This window comes from Perca flavescens, chromosome 4 (assembly GCF_004354835.1).
Source record: "Perca flavescens isolate YP-PL-M2 chromosome 4, PFLA_1.0, whole genome shotgun sequence".
NCBI lineage: Eukaryota > Metazoa > Chordata > Actinopteri > Perciformes > Percidae > Perca > Perca flavescens.
This window is the reverse complement of record NC_041334.1, coordinates 3736520-3754219: the sequence shown is the minus strand read 5'-3', so window position 1 is coordinate 3754219 and position 17700 is coordinate 3736520.

Genomic DNA, 17700 nt, shown 5'->3' with positions numbered 1-17700 from the left:
ACAGAGCCCCATAAACCTGTTGGTCCAGTGCACACCAGTGTGTTAGGAAGTAATGTTACTCACACAAACAACATGGCTCATTATTTTGCTTCTCAGCTGATAAAATGACACTGGATAAACATGAATGGCAGTTTTAGAGCAATGAAGTTAAATAGTCCTAGTGAAGTTAAAATGAGTTGAGCTACTGCACAATCTCCCCATGTAACTCAGTCAGTAACCTTACTGGTTTGAGATTTGTTTTTGTTTTTTAATCTGTGACTGTTTGAGCAGAAGTGAAAAACCTAGAAATGTGCTAAACAGTTCTAGCCTGGATGCCAGCCGAACTTAGCCCCGCCCACAACATTTAAGGTCGGGAAGTTCGGTCTAGACTTATGGAGTAACTGTGCTCGAACCAGAGCTGTTTGGACCAATCAAATTGTCAGGGCGGGCTTTATACGATGATGGACAGATCAACAGTAACGTAATCAACCACGTCACCAAAGAGCGCTTGGGTTGAATTTGTTTACAACACAGATGGCTGCCGTTGGAGAATCGAGATGTGTAGATTCCGCCATCGTGTCTGTTATAGAAGATATCGACAGCGCATTCATTTTAAAAGAGAAACAGAGAACTGCGATTATGTATTCACATTGCCACACCCATCAGCACGACACGGAAACTGCCGCCTTTGCCTCTGCTCTGTCGAAGCCTGCCTTTGACTTGCAGCTTCTGTGACGTCTGCTCTGTTGCTCTGATTGGTTGTAGGTCTATCCAATTGAGTGCAGAGGCATTTTCTTTCCTGGTTCAGTTGAAACCAAGGGGGTAAGCTTCGCTTCAGAACTCGAGCCATCTATGGCGCCATTTTGTTGTTAACTGGCCATCACCTCCTGTTAGCATTCCGCTGACCGCCATTTTTTTTTTGCGTCACTTGACTGCGAATAACTTTACATCTGAAGCGTTTAAAGACTCTATTTGTCCGTTGTTTAGTTCCAAAGAAACACGACAATGTATAAAAGGCTTCATTACCTTGTACCTCACGTTATGGCTCCGTAGCAGACGTTTTTGTAACTATAAGCTAACGATTGTGTCATAACCAAGTGACTTACTGTCGCATAGTAGAGGAATTACCGTATAGTACAGGAGAAGCTCGCAGGCAGTTTCGACTTACATAAGCTGTTTAGGTTTAATTACTAATGTTAACTAGCATGTTAGTTAGCAATAATTAGCCTGTGCCCATGTTATCTCCTTACATACACCTACACTCTCCGTCTCTGTAAGATTGGGAATGATTGAGATTTCTCTTGGCACAGCTACCAGAAGACTTACAACTTTCAGACACGTTGCTCACGTCACATTCTCTCAGTTGGAGGCTGCGCAGTAAAGCTGGCCATCACCGGAAAAGTGCTTCTAATCAGGGCTGGACTGGCCATCTGGCATACCGGGCATTTTCCCGGTGGGCCGACGGACTTTTGGGCCGAATCGGCGATATAAATAGGCCTTTTTTATTTTTTTGGCCGGGCCGGCCCATAAAGAACTCACAGTGGCCCATTGGTTAATTTTCTTTATTGGCACTGGCCTGACCCAATGAAATCCAGGAACCCCCTTCCACTCCGGGCCGCAAATTTACGAATCCCACTATGGCCACGCCTCCCGGCCCTGAGACGTGAGCTGTAATAGTTATGCTGGAAGTTTAGCATCCACGTTATAATGGACAAATGACCACCAAGTGCAAGGGAGGTGCAGAGAAATTAGAGGAGAAAAAGATTAAGAATCTACAGGCGGAGTCCTCAAACATTTCTGACATGTTTGGGGCTGTATAGCTGCTTCAACATCAGCATTACCTGAAGCCGAGGAGGAGGAGAGGTGGCTGGCTATAGAAGCAGAAACAACGATGTCAGCGAAGAAGGCGAGGAGGAGGCGAGTGAGGAAAAGATGGAAGAGAGAGTAGATGACTATGTGGTAAGGAGTAGACAAATTAACAGGGACTTTGAAGGGAGGGAAGCTGTGTGTGTGTGTGTGTGTGTGTGTGTGTGTGTGTGTGTGTGTGTGTGTGTGTTCGTGCGCGCGTGTGCGTGCGTGCGTGTGTGTGTCACGTCATAACGATAACAAGCAGTTTGGCTGTAACATTAAAGTTAGTGGCTGTCAGGTAACCTAACTGCTTAAGCTTACATTGAAAATGCTAGCGGTTAGCCTGTTGGGTAGCTGAAAAGTCTGTGTAATCTATAAAATCAGTGTTGATTAGATAATACTTTTATTAATACTTTATTCATCCCACAATGGGGAAATTCACTTATTACAGCAGCAGTGTTTCCACAATAAAAACAAACCAACAAACAACCAAACAAACAAACAACAGGCAAACAACAGACAATGTGCAAAAAACACTGAATGAATGTAAAGTGGCATTATATAAAAAGTATTTAAGTAAAGTGAGGTGGGCAGTGCAAAAAAAATACTGTAATTGTAATTGACGTGAAATTAGATTGAAAAATATGTAATTACATAACAGCAAAAGTAATTAACCATAATATAAATGATATTTAAGTGTGACCATAATATAAATAATATTGAAAAAGTAAGTACCTGGAATGGAAAAAATGTAAATACAGTTGGAAAAATATAAATACATATAATAACAAATATATACATAGAGCCATGCTGAGTGGCGGGTGATTGAGACAGGACCTGAATAAAACTACAACATTATCGGGTGGTGCAGGTGTTGTAGAGTCTGACAGATTGATACAAGCATCAGTGTTCTTAAATGGCTTAATTAGCTTCTCTTGTATTGGTGCTCTTTTCCAGGGCATATACTTCAGCTTTATTGTAGCTTTTGGGAAGGGTTATAGTTATGGTTACAGTATTTAGCAGACACTTGTGTCCAAAGCGACAAAATAGGAATCTTACAATAGTTAAAATTAACAGTAAACTGTTTTTAAAGTTGCTAGGCCAATATTAAGCAAAATAGTAATAATAAAAATAATGACAATACAATATCAAATATCAATAATAAAAAAATTATAAAAATACCATAAATATACAAATCATAACTCTAAGAATGAATGAATTATTTAAGTGTAAGATCAACAGATAAGTCTTGAGTCCCCTCATGAAGGATTCAAAACGATCACATGAACGCTGAACACTAGGCAACATATCATAGAATGCACGCATATTTATAGAGGACTGTCTGCAGGGAATGTGTCTGACCAATCACGGTGGGTGTGGGCCGCCTGGACCAAAAATGCCAGGGCCGATTTTTTGTCCCAGTCCAGCACTGCTTCTAACAGCCTTCACTGGTCTCCGTCCAGAGCAACGGGGTCTATTGGTCCATTATATAATGTCTATGGTTGAAACACGCCCCATAATCACAGCCCAATGGAGCAGCATCAGACTCAGATTCTGACTAGAATCTGAGTATGACCACGTCAGGCTAAAACAGTTCAATGTTGTGAGCGAGTTCAGGAGGTGTAACACAATGCAGATTAAAGTTGTTTTTTGGACAGCAGAGAGCGTCCCATTATTAAAAATAGAAGCTCAAACAAATTCCTCACTAAAGAGAACTTCTACATAATAACAGTATTTGATCAGAGGTCGGCGAAAGAGGAAAACCATCTTTTAATTTAAATCTTTAACTTCTAACAACTAACCCCTGATAGACAACAACCAGCATCTACAGCAGTGAAGCTGAAGTTCTCAAACTGGGGTCCAGGGACTCCAAAGGGTCCTTAAGGGGTGTCCACAGGGTCTCCTACAAAATATCTCACTGCAACACATTGAACATTGTGCACTGTTTACATATTTTTAATAACTTTGAATTTAGATTAAATATATACTAAATCACTAAATGTTGTGGATGGAGTTGGGAGCCAAGTTAATTATTCGCTTCATGCAATCAGTATTTTTCTTCTTCTCTTCGGTCATGGTTAGCATTTCCTCAGGGATACATCCTGTGCTTGTTACACTAAAAATAGAAATTGGAAAGAAACTTTGGTCATTGTTCTACAATCATCCATGTTTTGGACTTTGGACTTGGCTTTAGACTTTTTTTAAACTCATCATGCAACACAACACACTCACTTCTCCACTGTTTATCTGCATGTCCTGTATGTTGCAAACACACACACATGTACTCCAAAATGTGGAGGAATAAAAATAGAGCAGCTGATCTGACCAATAGGGGAAGATTTCATTTTGAGGAACCACCCAGATGTAGGGGAATATATGAGTTATCCGGAGAATGTCTCAGGACTGTTTTTATGTGACTCCAAAAGGGGAAGCATGTTTGCAGTCCGCTGTTTACAGTGTATATGTTATGTCTTGTCGTTTTCATGCAGTTTCATTAAACCTTTTGCTTAACTTTCAATTCGACCCCAGCCTCTCCTCCTTCCTCCAGAAATCAGAACGAACACGTCATTTAGAGAATTTCTTAACAAGTCCTACTGTACATATAGGCTACATTTTATTTATTCAGGGAAGGCTCACTGAGAGGAAACCTCTCTTTTGCAGGAACGCCCTGATCACATTCACACAGTTACACATTCATACCTGGAAGCTGCCCGGTAGCTACAACCACAGTCTAATCTGCTGGCCACTGACCAGCTAAAACTACCTTAAAAACTGCATAAAAGTTAAGTTGACTTAAGATGCAACAGCTAGATAACAAGGTGAGACTTAAATGAGAGGACATCTGTAACTGTTTAATCAAAGTACTCACCAATAACAAGCTTAATGTGGAATATTATAGGTGTCCACTGTCAGCCCTCGTTGTATTTCTGATGGTTATGGAGGCGTTGCCTTGTTCCAGTTCATATGGAAAATGTGAGACCTTTGAACTGCTCACTCTGACCTGGATGCTCGTCATTGTAAAGATCACCTTTATCATACAGGAACACCTAATGAACAGCATCTTTTTTTGTTTTTCTTAAATAAATGTTTTTTCTTCTGAATATTACGATTTTATTGTTATTTTTTCATAAAATAACTTTCTCTTCTGTCAAATGTAACCACTGAACTGCATTCAGAGGAAGAATCTCTCTGCTGGTGAGTGACGTCATGGCGCCCTCTGGTGGACACCAGCAAGAACTACAAGCAGAGCACCAGTAAACAAATACACACATTAAAACATGTTTACAGTTTTTATTATTTTAATATACATGTTTTGATCTTATACACTGACGAGACCTTTTTAAGTAAATTTAAATAAATTTATTTTGATCAATTATTTAAATTAATTATTTTAAATATTTGATCAATAATACTGATTAAAACAAACGGACATAGTATTGCAAAAGAAATATTCAAAATTAAATAAATATAAAAAGTGGAGTCATTGTATGAGATTAAAACATTGAAATTAATATAATAAACTCTAAACACGTTTTAATGTGTGTGTGTTTTCTGGCGCTCTGCTTGTAGTGCCTGCTGTTGTCCCCCAGAGGGCGCCATGACTTTTTTTTTTTTTTTTATGTAAATTGTATTACATTATTAACCACTTTTTCTTTAAACATTTTTTCATTTTCTGCACATTACAATTTTATTCTAATATTTTCTTCTCCATGAAATCACTCTTTTTTTAAACTATTTTAATTTTCTGAATATTAAGATTTTATTCGTAATTCTTTTCATGAATTTCCTTTTTCTTCTTAAAATATTTTTTTTTATTTTCTGAATATCACGATTTTATTTTTCAATTCTTTTCCTTTTTAAATCTGTTTCATTTCTAAAACGATGTTATTCTTGATTTTCTCATAATTACTTTCTGTTCTTAATTACATTTTTCTACAATTGTTATTTCTTTTGAATGTGACGATTTTATTGTTATCGTTTCTTAAAATCCTTTTTTCTTCTGTCAAATATAACCACTGAACTGCATTAAAGTGCTCATATTATGCTTTTTGACTTTTCCCCTTTCCTTTATTGTGTTATTGTTACGCCCCAGTCTAGGGGTGCCTAGGACGCAACATGGAAAGGCCCCCCCATCTTCCCCGCCTCCCAAGTAGCCACAAACCGTTACGTGGTTATATCAACAAATGAATTTATTTTACATAGAATGATATATATATATATATATATAACAGATGTATATAGCTTCAGGGTGGCCTACCATAAAAGTAACAAACAAAACAATCCTAACTGAGAGAAAACAAACAAAAGGGCAAAACAAATGACAAAAGAATTACCTCCCTAAGACAAAAAAAACATGAGAAAACAAGATCTACACACCTGGAGGTCCACCCTTATTTAACAAACGAAAAACAATATCTAATCTAAACCAAAGAGTGGCCGGTTGGGAGATTAGGAGAATGAGGAAATGCCTGCTGCCCACTGACGGCCGCCATCTTGGCTCCTTATGTGAGGGTAGTATCCTTAGCTGCAGCCAATCACTGGGATGGGCCTGACCTTCTCCACCAATAATCTCCAGGCAATGGCACACACCTATTTGCATACAAAATGGAAACAAGAAAAAGAACACAGGGCACACACACACACACACACACACACACACACACACACACACACAGCAGACCAACAAAATATGACCACGGTCATAACAGTTATATATCTTTTTTGTGCACGTTATAGATTTACAAAGTGAAAAAGCCCAAAGTCCACCCCAAAGGGACTTACCATCTCCAATAGAAAACACTGTTCACAAACTTCTCTATTATAGTCCAGCCTTTACTTCAGAGACAAACGTGATCACTTTGTAACACACATTATAATGCTCTCCTAGCTGCTAGCATGGATAGCATTTTTTTTTATTTAAACCAATTCATCAGAACCTGAAAATTCGTCTTTGACGTCTTTATACATCTAGAAGACACAGGACCGATGATAAGACTTGTGTAACTCCAGTAACATGACACAAGATGGCGACAGAGCTCTGTGTGCTGCTCCTTCTCTTCCAGTTTTTTACAATTGCTTACACACTAAAATTAAAACTTTCCCACAATTATCAAAACTTTACACTCAAGGAGCAAAACACTGGCCTAGATTTGCACAACAGTAAGCACATTGTCAGCTTCACACTTTTTGCAAAACATTACACAGTGATTTGCAAAACCCTAAACACACTTGTATGCATTTGAAACGGAAATTTATTATGATGTCATTTCCTTGCAATTTGGACTAAGAGTCAGCCAAATCTTAGCAGATATACAGCGGCATCTGTCATGAGGACATTTTGACAAGGAAACAGGTAAAAGAAAATCTGTCTACAGTTACAGTAATCAGCTGCTCATTGGATGCACCATATCAGCACTTTTGATAACCCTCCCTGTGACATTTGAGGATTACAAAGTGTACAAAGTACAAAGAGGAAGGGGGGCCATATTCACGCGAGGGTTTACGATCTCCGGTCCCAGGCTCAGGTACCCCTCACTGAGACCATGGAGGACCCCTGTGACCAAGTCGACGCCGCAGCTGTGCAAGGATGGATTCGACATTCAAGATGGTTGTCTTGCCAGTGAGGATATTGCCTGTGATGTTGATGAAATTCTCTGGCCAGATCCAGCTAGGCGAAGAGATAATGTCTAGTATTTTCTGTACTTTTTCAGATCTTTTTTTGTTGTTTTTTTTGTGATAGTAACCTGTACTGGATACCGTATTTTATGTTTGCCTGTCGTTTGCTGAGCTAACAGTGTTACACAATACTACTGTAGTAACATGGAAACTGGGACTTGTTTTGTTGTGATTCTCCATGTTGACATGTTGACTGATTTGGGTATATGGAGAGAAATAAATTATATTTTCCTCAGTCTGCAGCATTGGTCTTGAGTAGTATTAAGGTGGCACTTTCGCGCGTGCATGTGTGACGTCATCACACGCACGCGCAAACCCGCCATGTAATCTGGTGATATGAGCGTGCGTGATGACGTCGCGGGCGCACGTTGGTACTCGCGATCGCCATCTAGTGGTCGAATATGGTAGTGCATCTCGTCGTCGAAGCTGCGCGCGCGCATACCGCGAGCGTAATGACGCCGCGGTCGAACGGCGGCACCCGCGAGCGCCATCTAGCGGCCGAATATGGTAGTGCATATCGCGCATACCGCCGGTAATGACGTCGCGGTCGAACGGCGGCACCCGCGGCGCCATACCGCTAGCGTGCATATCGGACGTCGGGCATACCGCGACGTCAGCACTCCGCCAGTGACATCTAGCGGACGAATATGGGTTAGTGGGGGTGAGGCATCATTTACATTTTTGTAAAAAAAAAAAAAATAAATAAATAATAAAAATAAATAGTCTGTTAGACCAATGGTTAACTGTTTTTTTGTGATAGTAACCTGTACTGGATACCGTATTTTATGTTTGTCGTTTGCTGAGCTAACAGTGTTACACAATACTACTGTAGTAACATGGAAACTGGGACTTGTTTTGTTGTGATTCTCCATGTTGACATGTTGACTGATTTGGGTATATGGAGAGAAATAAATTATATTTTCCTCAGTCTGCAGCATTGGTCTTGAGTAGTATTAAGGTGGCACTTTCGCGCGTGCATGTGTGACGTCATCACACGCACGCGCAAACCCGCCATGTAATCTGGTGATATGAGCGTGCGTGATGACGTCGCGGGCGCACGTTGGTACTCGCGATCGCCATCTAGTGGTCGAATATGGTAGTGCATCTCATTGTCGAAGCTGCGTGCGCATACCGCGAGCGTAATGACGTCACGGTCGAACGGCGGCACCCCGCGAGCGCCATCTAGCGGCCGAATATGGTAGTGCATCTCGTCGTCGAAGCTGCACGTGCATACCGCGAGCGTAATGACGTCGCGGTCGAACGGCGGCACCCCGCGAGCGCCATCTAGCGGCCGAATATGGTAGTGCATATCGTCGTCGAAGCTGCGTGCGCATACCACTAGCGTTAGGACGTCGTGGCCGCACGTCAGCACTCCGCCAGTGACATCTAGCGGACGAATATGGGTTAGTGGGGGTGAGGCATCATTTACATTTTTGTAAAAAAAAAATAAATAAATAAATAATAAAAATAAATAGTCTGTTAGACCAATGGTTAGCTGTTAAGAATGGGTTTGCTATTGGTTGATTTTAAAAACGCCCTACAGGGTGTGGTTTGTGGTGTTTAAAACCCCTTGTTTCAAGGATGCTTGCTCACTTTTTTATCCACCATTTTTAGCTGTTCTGCTAGCTCGCTTGCTACCACGTTTTTTCCACATCAAAAAGCACTCTGGAGTTTTCACTTTTTAATTTTTTTTTGGGAAAAGCAAAGAGGAATCGTTTTTCAGCCATGGCTTTCCCCACATTTGGACAACAATCTGGATCAACTTTTGTTGAAGAAGGTGAGACATCTAGAACAAACATTTGGTTTGAGCCTTGCCCCCCCGAGAAAGTTATGGGGATGCGGTGAGACTAATACTGGAACAACATACAGTTTGAGTCAGGCTCCCAGAAAGAAGAATGGAGATCTTTTACAAGCATGACCGAATTGTACATCTGCTCTGGAATATGTTTGTCAATGGATACAGTTATTCAATTCGATACAGTGCAGGATACGTGACATTAGCTGTTTACACTAGTGTTGCTGTAGAACTATCTAGCCAAGCCAAAACAGCCTGTACAATCTCTTGAAAGACTGGGGCCTTTTTTGAGGTTGTCTGTCCGGACCTCAACAATCCTGGCTTACCTGAGCTGGTGTATGTGTCTCAATGGGATAGTTGCAATGGCTCCAGTATCTGTCGTGTGGAAGCAGACCATTTCACCAGACCTACAGGGGATTTTATTTTCCTTAGCGCCTGCAGTGAAAGGGAGAAGTTCGTTGCTGCCCGTGGTCATGAAGAATGGAAGTTAAAACCGTATCCTGTATCTAACGAGGAATACAACAAATGGTTTAAAAATGTGTTCTTTATACAATGGTGTGACTGGGAGATTTTGAAGAAACAGTTTGACACCATCGACTATGTCATCAGAAGAGACAAAATAAGGAGTTCTTATGAGAACATAAGAAAAAGATTGATATTTGGGGACGCTGACCAGCAGTCTCTACCCCTGCCACGGAGCCTCTATAGACCTAAAATCATCAGACACAAAGACTAGCAAAATGGTGGGTCTAATTTGAATGTGCTAATTATTTGCCCAAAATAGTTAAAATGATTTTATTTATTTTTTTGCTACTGTGATTGTAATGTGTTATTTTTTTCTTCCCAGAGGATCTGGAATGGTTTCATTCGACCCCCACAGGGATGCATAACGGCCTATTTGCACCCCTAACGGCATCCGGATCTCCTCAATCCCTTTCATCATCGTCATCATCGCCACCACCTCTATCGCCGGAACACTTCCTACCACCCCCACCTACACATCCTCTGCCACCATCTCTATTGTTTGGGGCACTTCCCCCTCAGACATGTGCATATCAATCAACCCCCTCAACATATGCTGCATTACAACAGGGAGGTGTTGCTGATTGTTCGGACACAGAGGCGCCTGATCAGACGGATGGGGTGGTGTCATCTTTGTTTATAGATAGCGTTAAAACAGCGTCTCTACATCTTCTTAACATTGTTCTTTACAAGTATTTGGAAGAGCTTTGTTCGGGCTGTCAGATCAATCATCCAAGCCAGAAACAGCATGCCTGTTTAGAGGGGCTACCAGAACACTTCTACACTGTCCACTTTGAACAGCTTATGAAAAGACTCCTGACTGATAAATTCATTGGTGTAGTGCAACGTTTTCTGTCCATGAAACATCTCACGGCTACTGAGGGTAGAACCGGGGAGTATCCAAACAGTTTTGTACGAGTTGAAAATGGCTGAAGATGTTACGACTAAAATCAGTGCTATGTATGACTCTATGATAGGGGACGACGTTGTCAAAATAGCCGAAATTAGAGAGATTGGGGACTATTGGCGCGATTTATATGCAAGAAAAAACTAACAGGGTGAAAATATGGGGAATTGAATTGTTTATGTGTAATGTATAACCATATCAGTGAGCGATATCACGTATCGTATTTATCTGGTATTTTAGATCAAGCCATTGCTAATAATGTGAACGACATTGAAAAATACCAATGTAAGAGTGTTGATGTAGATCGTACAGTTGTGAGTAGGTTAGAAAAACTGATGGTGATTGTAAGAAGACAACATAACACCCCTCCTTGGGAGGATCTGTTGCAGATGTTATTATCAATGTTAATGACACGTGAGAGAGTATAGTGGAAACATTTTGTGACGTCATAGCCAACATTACACGCAATTTTAAGATGCTGAAAGTTTATCACCTACTTACTATGTATACAATGCTTGTAGATACAGTGAGTTTGTATGTGCAAGAAAAACAGTATACTGATATCTTGCAGGATTTGCAAAAACTGAATATATTCATAATCAGTCAAAGCGATGTATCTTAGCCAATATGCTATCTATGATAGAACGGGTTTCACTGTCTTCATAACTGTCCTATGTATGACCGTGTGAGTGTGTTTTGTAAAAAATAAAAAGAATGACATAACTCTAATGTGTTCACTTGTGTTTTAAATGAATCATGGAGAAGGTTATTCACAAAATATACTATGATCTGTCCCACCCAGGAGGGTTAGGAGGTGTACACAGGCTTTATGATTCCGTCAAAGAATGTACTGGCTTGTCTCCAACTATCCCCACGGTTAAAAAGTTTCTGCTGAGGCAGGATGCGTATACACTGCACTCCCCTGCATTGAAACACTTCCCAAGAAACAGAGTGATTGTTAATGGTATCGATAAGCAATTTCAGGCTGATTTGGTCGATATGTCTGAATATTCAGCGGAAAACGATAATGTGCACTATTTATTGACATGTATTGATGTGTTTTCTAAATATGCCTGGGTAATATGTCTTAAAACAAATCGGTCCTATTGTGACAAGTGCCTTTAAGGAAATATTGGAACAAGGACGCATACCCCAGAAGCTCCAAACAGATGCTGGAAAAGAATTTTATAATAAGGTTTTTCAAAAATTGATGACACAATATAAAATTCACCATTTTTCCACATTGAACGAAACAAAAGCAAGTGTTGTTGAACGTTTCAATAGGACTTTCAAAACCAGAATGTGGAGATATTTAACGGCTGTTAACTCACGCCGATATATTGAGGTAGTACGAGATATGGTTGCTGCTTACAACTCGGCATACCATAGGTCAATAAAAATGGCTCCGTCCTCCGTATGTAAAGACAATGAGAAAACTGTCTTTAACACTCTGTACAAACTGAAACCACATGGAGCGAAGTGCTGTTTAAATTTCAGATGGGGGACACCGTTAGGATATCAAAGCACAGAGGCATGTTTTGTAAAGGTTACCAACAGACCTTTACAGATGAGTTTTTTACAATATCAAAACGTATAGGTAGAACTCCTCCTGTTTATATACTGAAAGACAATAGTGGGGAGCCGGTGACAGGTACCTTTTTTTATGAAGCAGAGTTACAGGCTGTAATTGTAGACAAAAACAGTGTTTAAAATTGAGAAAGTGCTGGCTCGAAAGAAAACAGGACGTAAAAAGCTTGTACTTGTGAAATGGCTAGGATGGCCTGAGAAATTCAATTCATGGATCTCTGAAAAAGACATAGTTGATGCAAGATAAAAGAGAGGGGTCAGTCTTGTAATATTAGTCATTGTGGTTTGTTAGTGAAAGGTGTTGGAGCTATGAATAAGAACGGATTTTTTGTTACGCTACCTAGTAATGCCTCACAATTAGTTTATCCAAATAATAAGATTTGGCAATTCAGAACAAAACTGGCTAAACCGATCATATTACAAACACCGTATGAAGTTGGTCTTATTGAAATTCAATATCCCAGGATCTGGAATAGTTTCACTGAGAACGATGCCAAGATTGATTTCATCGACACGAAAACGAAAATGTTCAACAAGCTAAGGCTAACAGTTGGTTCTTATAATACAATCAACAGCATTGTTAATGAATATAATATGAAATGTGCACAATGTGTAACACAGCCCTAGCCCACATAACTATGAGCCACAACCCTATCACTAATAAGATTCTTTTCACGGAGGAGACGGATGGAATATTGTGTTTAGGGGACGTCTGGCGAAATTCTGGGGTTCATTCCAGACTCTGTGTTCGAAATTCACATTGGACCTCATTTAAAATGTTCAGCTCCACACCCGGCAGACATCCATGGGGGTCGTTATAATATATTTATTTATAGTGACATTGTGGACTACCAGCTAGTCGGTGATAGTCATGTACCCCTGCGTCCGTTGTATAAATATCTCTGATGAGAGCAAACGATGCCCACTCTAAGTTACGACAGTCCTCACTACACCTCGTTGTCACGCTCGACTATTACTGATATTCAGATAGAACTACGAGACGATCAGAACCAACACATCCCTTTCTCATACGGAAAAGTAATTGTCAAACTACATTTTAGACCTGTGAAACAGCATTAAAATGATGAGGAAAGCATACACAGCCGACGATGGGAGATATATGCACTATTACATGAATCAAGCTGGTGGGGAGTTGCCTGGATTCGTAGGCTCCAGCACACAACATGGGCATGGATTAGGGGGGATATCCAGAAATTTATTTCAAATGGCTGTTCCACTTTTAAAAAGGGGTTTAATATAGCCAAACGCCATCTGAAAACAGCAGCAAGTGGTTTTATTGGCGATGTTGTGACTAATGTTAGGAACGCCGTGGCATCCAGACAACAGGGCAATGGGCTCATGGTGTACAGACGCAAAGCATTAAAAAGAAGCCCGCCAGGATGTGGGCGTAGCCGGACTGTGAACAAAAAGCATAAAAACACCACCAAAAAACGAAGGATCGTCAAAAAGAAGGCATCTGTCAGTAGGCGCAGAGCTCCGAACCGACGCTCTCTGGCCCTGACAAAAGACATATTTTAATTTTACAGAATGGCGTTTATTCATAATCAGTCCGAAGAGTGTGTGAAGACAGAATTGGACCTGTTTACAGTACCGTACACACAAACATCTATCGAAAAATCAACATTTGTAGAAATCCCACCAATGTCAGCTCTAACGGACGGCGGTCCTATTGAATTTTTCATTTCGGCTAGCGGAGAGGATTATCTAGACCTTAACGATTCATACTTGTATACACGTGTAAGGATTGCAAACCCTGATGGCACATTGTTGGCTAACGCAGCCGATGTAGGTTTTATAAACTATCCTGGATGCAGTCTTTTTTCACAAGTAGATATAATGTTGGGTGATAGACTGATCACACAGTCTTCAAATACGTATCCTTATCGATCCGTTATAGAATGTCTTTTGAATTATGGAAAGGACACATTGGCTACGCAATTTAGCACCGGGCTATTTTGTAAGGACACAGCGGGCAAAATGGATGAGGCCTCTATCACAGGCGATAATTTGGGGTTGACACAAAGGGGTGAATACACATCCGAAAGCCGTATTGTTGAATTAATAGCACCAGTACACGCAGATTTGTTTTTTCAAGAAAAAATGTTGCTAAATGGTGTGGACATGTCTCTGAAATTCATACGTTCAAAAGATGACTTTGCATTAATGACCCCTGGAAATGTCCAATTCGCTGTGAAAATAATGTCTGCTAGTCTATTTGTCAAGAAAATATCAGTGGCACCAACTGTTAGACTAGCTCATAGTAGGGCCCTGCAGCATACTAATGCAAAATATGCTATTGACAGAGTAGCTCTAAAAACCTTCTCAATACCTACAGGCACACGTGTTTGCAACCAAGAAAACTTGTTCATAGGGCAGATCCCTAAATTTGTAGTCATAGCTTTCAGAGATAATGAAGCATACACAGGGTCATATGCCCATAACCCTTTAATTTTGGAAACTATAATACAGAATTTATTAGCCTTTATGCAGATGGACAGCCTCACCCAGCTCGTCCTTTTCAGCCCCTTTTTCAAAGAGGGCAATATGTACGGGAATATTATCAACTGATTGAATCAACAGGACGCCATTTAAAAGACAGATCACTAGCCATAACACGAGAGGATTTTGGGGCTGGTTATACTCTATTTTGTTTTAATTTGAACCTGACGGTGGGGGGTCAGGAAACGTATCACTGATTAAGAACGGTAACGTTCGCTTGGAAGTTCGGGTTCAGAAATCCCTTCCTAGGACTGTGACCCTTATCTGTTATTCCGTTTTTGATTCTGTAATCGAAATATCTAACAGACGGCAAGTCCTATTGGACCACTACTAAAGATGAATACAATAGAACTCACTAGCGCCCTCAGAAAAGAATGAATAGAGACACAAATTTCTTAGGAGTAATGTCATGTGATCATCTCCCAAAAACCGTCGTTTGTAAATTACCTGCTATGCTCGTTGTAAATACACACCCCAGTAATATGCCGGGTGAACACTGGCTAGGTATTTACATTACAGAGAACAAGCATGGTTTGTTCTTTGATAGCTTTGGCCATCCACCTACCTTTTATCCTCAGGAAATTGGCAATTTCCTCTTAAAAAACTGTGTGGAGATGTACCATTCGTCAATCCAAGTGCAAAATAATTATTCTACAACATGTGAACAGCACTGCGTTTTCTTTTTATGTCATATTCAGAAAAAGATTCCTTATACAAAAGTATTGAGCATGTATGGTACTAATCTTGTATGCAACGATACAATGGTCAGCCATTTTGTTACCAGAATACACCCCGTTGTGTGTCACGATCAGAAATTTAAATGTGTACAATGTTCATGCGCCACCTATAGGTAAAAATTGTGTAAAAAAATTGTGTAATGATGTTTCTTTCAAAAAAAAAATAAAGAATGTGGAATATACTGTTCTTATAATGCCTTAATTTTTTTATTCCTTTTTTTTTTTTAAACAAATTATACAGAAAAAATGCATTCAACAGATAAAATTAATGTAAAACAGTCATTTAATGTCACATGTTTACATACAACACAGCATTTTCACATAGTTGAATAAAGAAAACACACCTGAATAGAAATATAATACAAAATAGAAAATCTTTGTAAAACACAATCATTTTATGTCACATGTTTACATACAACTTGACTTTTCACATAGTTGAATAAAGAAAACACACCTCAAATAGAAACACACCTGAATAGAAATAGAATAATAATTTAAAAAAAAAAAGTAAAATATAAAGTAGTGTAATAATAGAAAATAATAAAAATAGGTTTTTAAACAAAACAAAGTAAAATATAAAGTAGTGTAATAATAGAAAATAATAAAAATAGGTTTTTAAACAAAAAAGTAAAATATAAAGTAGTGTAATAATAGAAAATAATAAAAGATTAAAAACTAGCCCAGCGAGTCTTAGCAATGGGTGTTGTAATACTAAAGGTTCTAGGAGTACTAGCTGCTCGTAAAGCAGATGGTGTACCATGTGTAAATACAGGGGCCATTCTTATTGCTCTGGAGCAATCATAGGCGTTTGTGTGTTAAATACAGGGGATTGCTCTAGGTGGAGCAATCATCGTTTGTGTGTTAAATACAGGGCCATTCTTATTGCTCTTTGTGTGGAGCAATCATAGGCGTTTGTGTGTTAAATACAGGGGCCATTCTTATTGCTCTAGGAGTACGAGGGGTTCGTGGAGCAATCACAGGCGTTTGTGTGTTAAATACAGGGCCATTCTTATTGCTCTAGGAGTGCGGGGGTTCGTGGAGCAATCATAGGAGGGGTTTACAGGGGCCATTCTTATTGCTCTAGGAGTGCGAGGGGATCGTGGAGCAATCATAGGCGTTTGTGTGTTAAATACAGGGGCCATTCTTATTGCTCTAGGAGTACGAGGGGTTCGTGGAGCAATCATAGGCGTTTGTGTGTTAAATACAGGGGCCATTCTTATTGTTTGGGGTTTGGAGCAACGGATAGTGGCAAACGCTTTAAAAATTCAAAGCTACTAACGGATAGTTTTAAAAAAATATGTTCCACCCTTTTGGTCTAGAGTGTTCTGGAACATTATTATGGGTTGTGACACTTTTCAGCAGATCATACAGATGACTGCTGGGCACATTCTTATTTTCAACAACTATTTCATCTTGATTTGTCCAAGATAACTGGTTATTGTATGGATAATGAAGCCAATATGTATTCCGCATTTCTTTTTTGTTTCTTATAGGCATATGTTTCAACACTTCTGTCTTTAACATATTTTCTTCTTCATCTTTTGAATCATCCTTTGAATCAACTTCAGGTATTGATAATGTAATCACACTTTTCTCGCGTTCACCCTATTTTATCATGACTAGGTACCTCTGTAGAATACTTGAATATCTTTTAGCTTTTTCATATACATCAATGTCAGGCTGTTTCAATATATCACTCATGGCTCGGTCCAATTCACTTTGTACAGTCTGTCGCAGAGATACATTTGAGGAGTCCGATGTTTGAGGAGGCTGTAAAGACGCTAATTGATTTTGTGGAACCAAAACATTTTTGCGTGTGTTCCATCTCAATTCCTGTTGTTAAGACTTGCTATGAACGGATAGCGGCCCCAGTAGAGGCAGTAGAAACCCACCTGTTTGATTTATTGTCTTTTTTTTTTTTTAAATGTTTAACTTTTTTATCAGCTATTAGTCTAATAACTTTCTTCTTCTTCTTTAACAGCTTGAACTGAATATTATACAGTGGTATGTGGCCTCTTAAGACGTTCAAAGCTATTTCACAAAGCGCATTGATAAAGTCTGGACTAGCGTTGCTCACAATGACGCCTCTCGCTCTGGGTGACGCCTTATGTAGCATGTCTAACAATGTA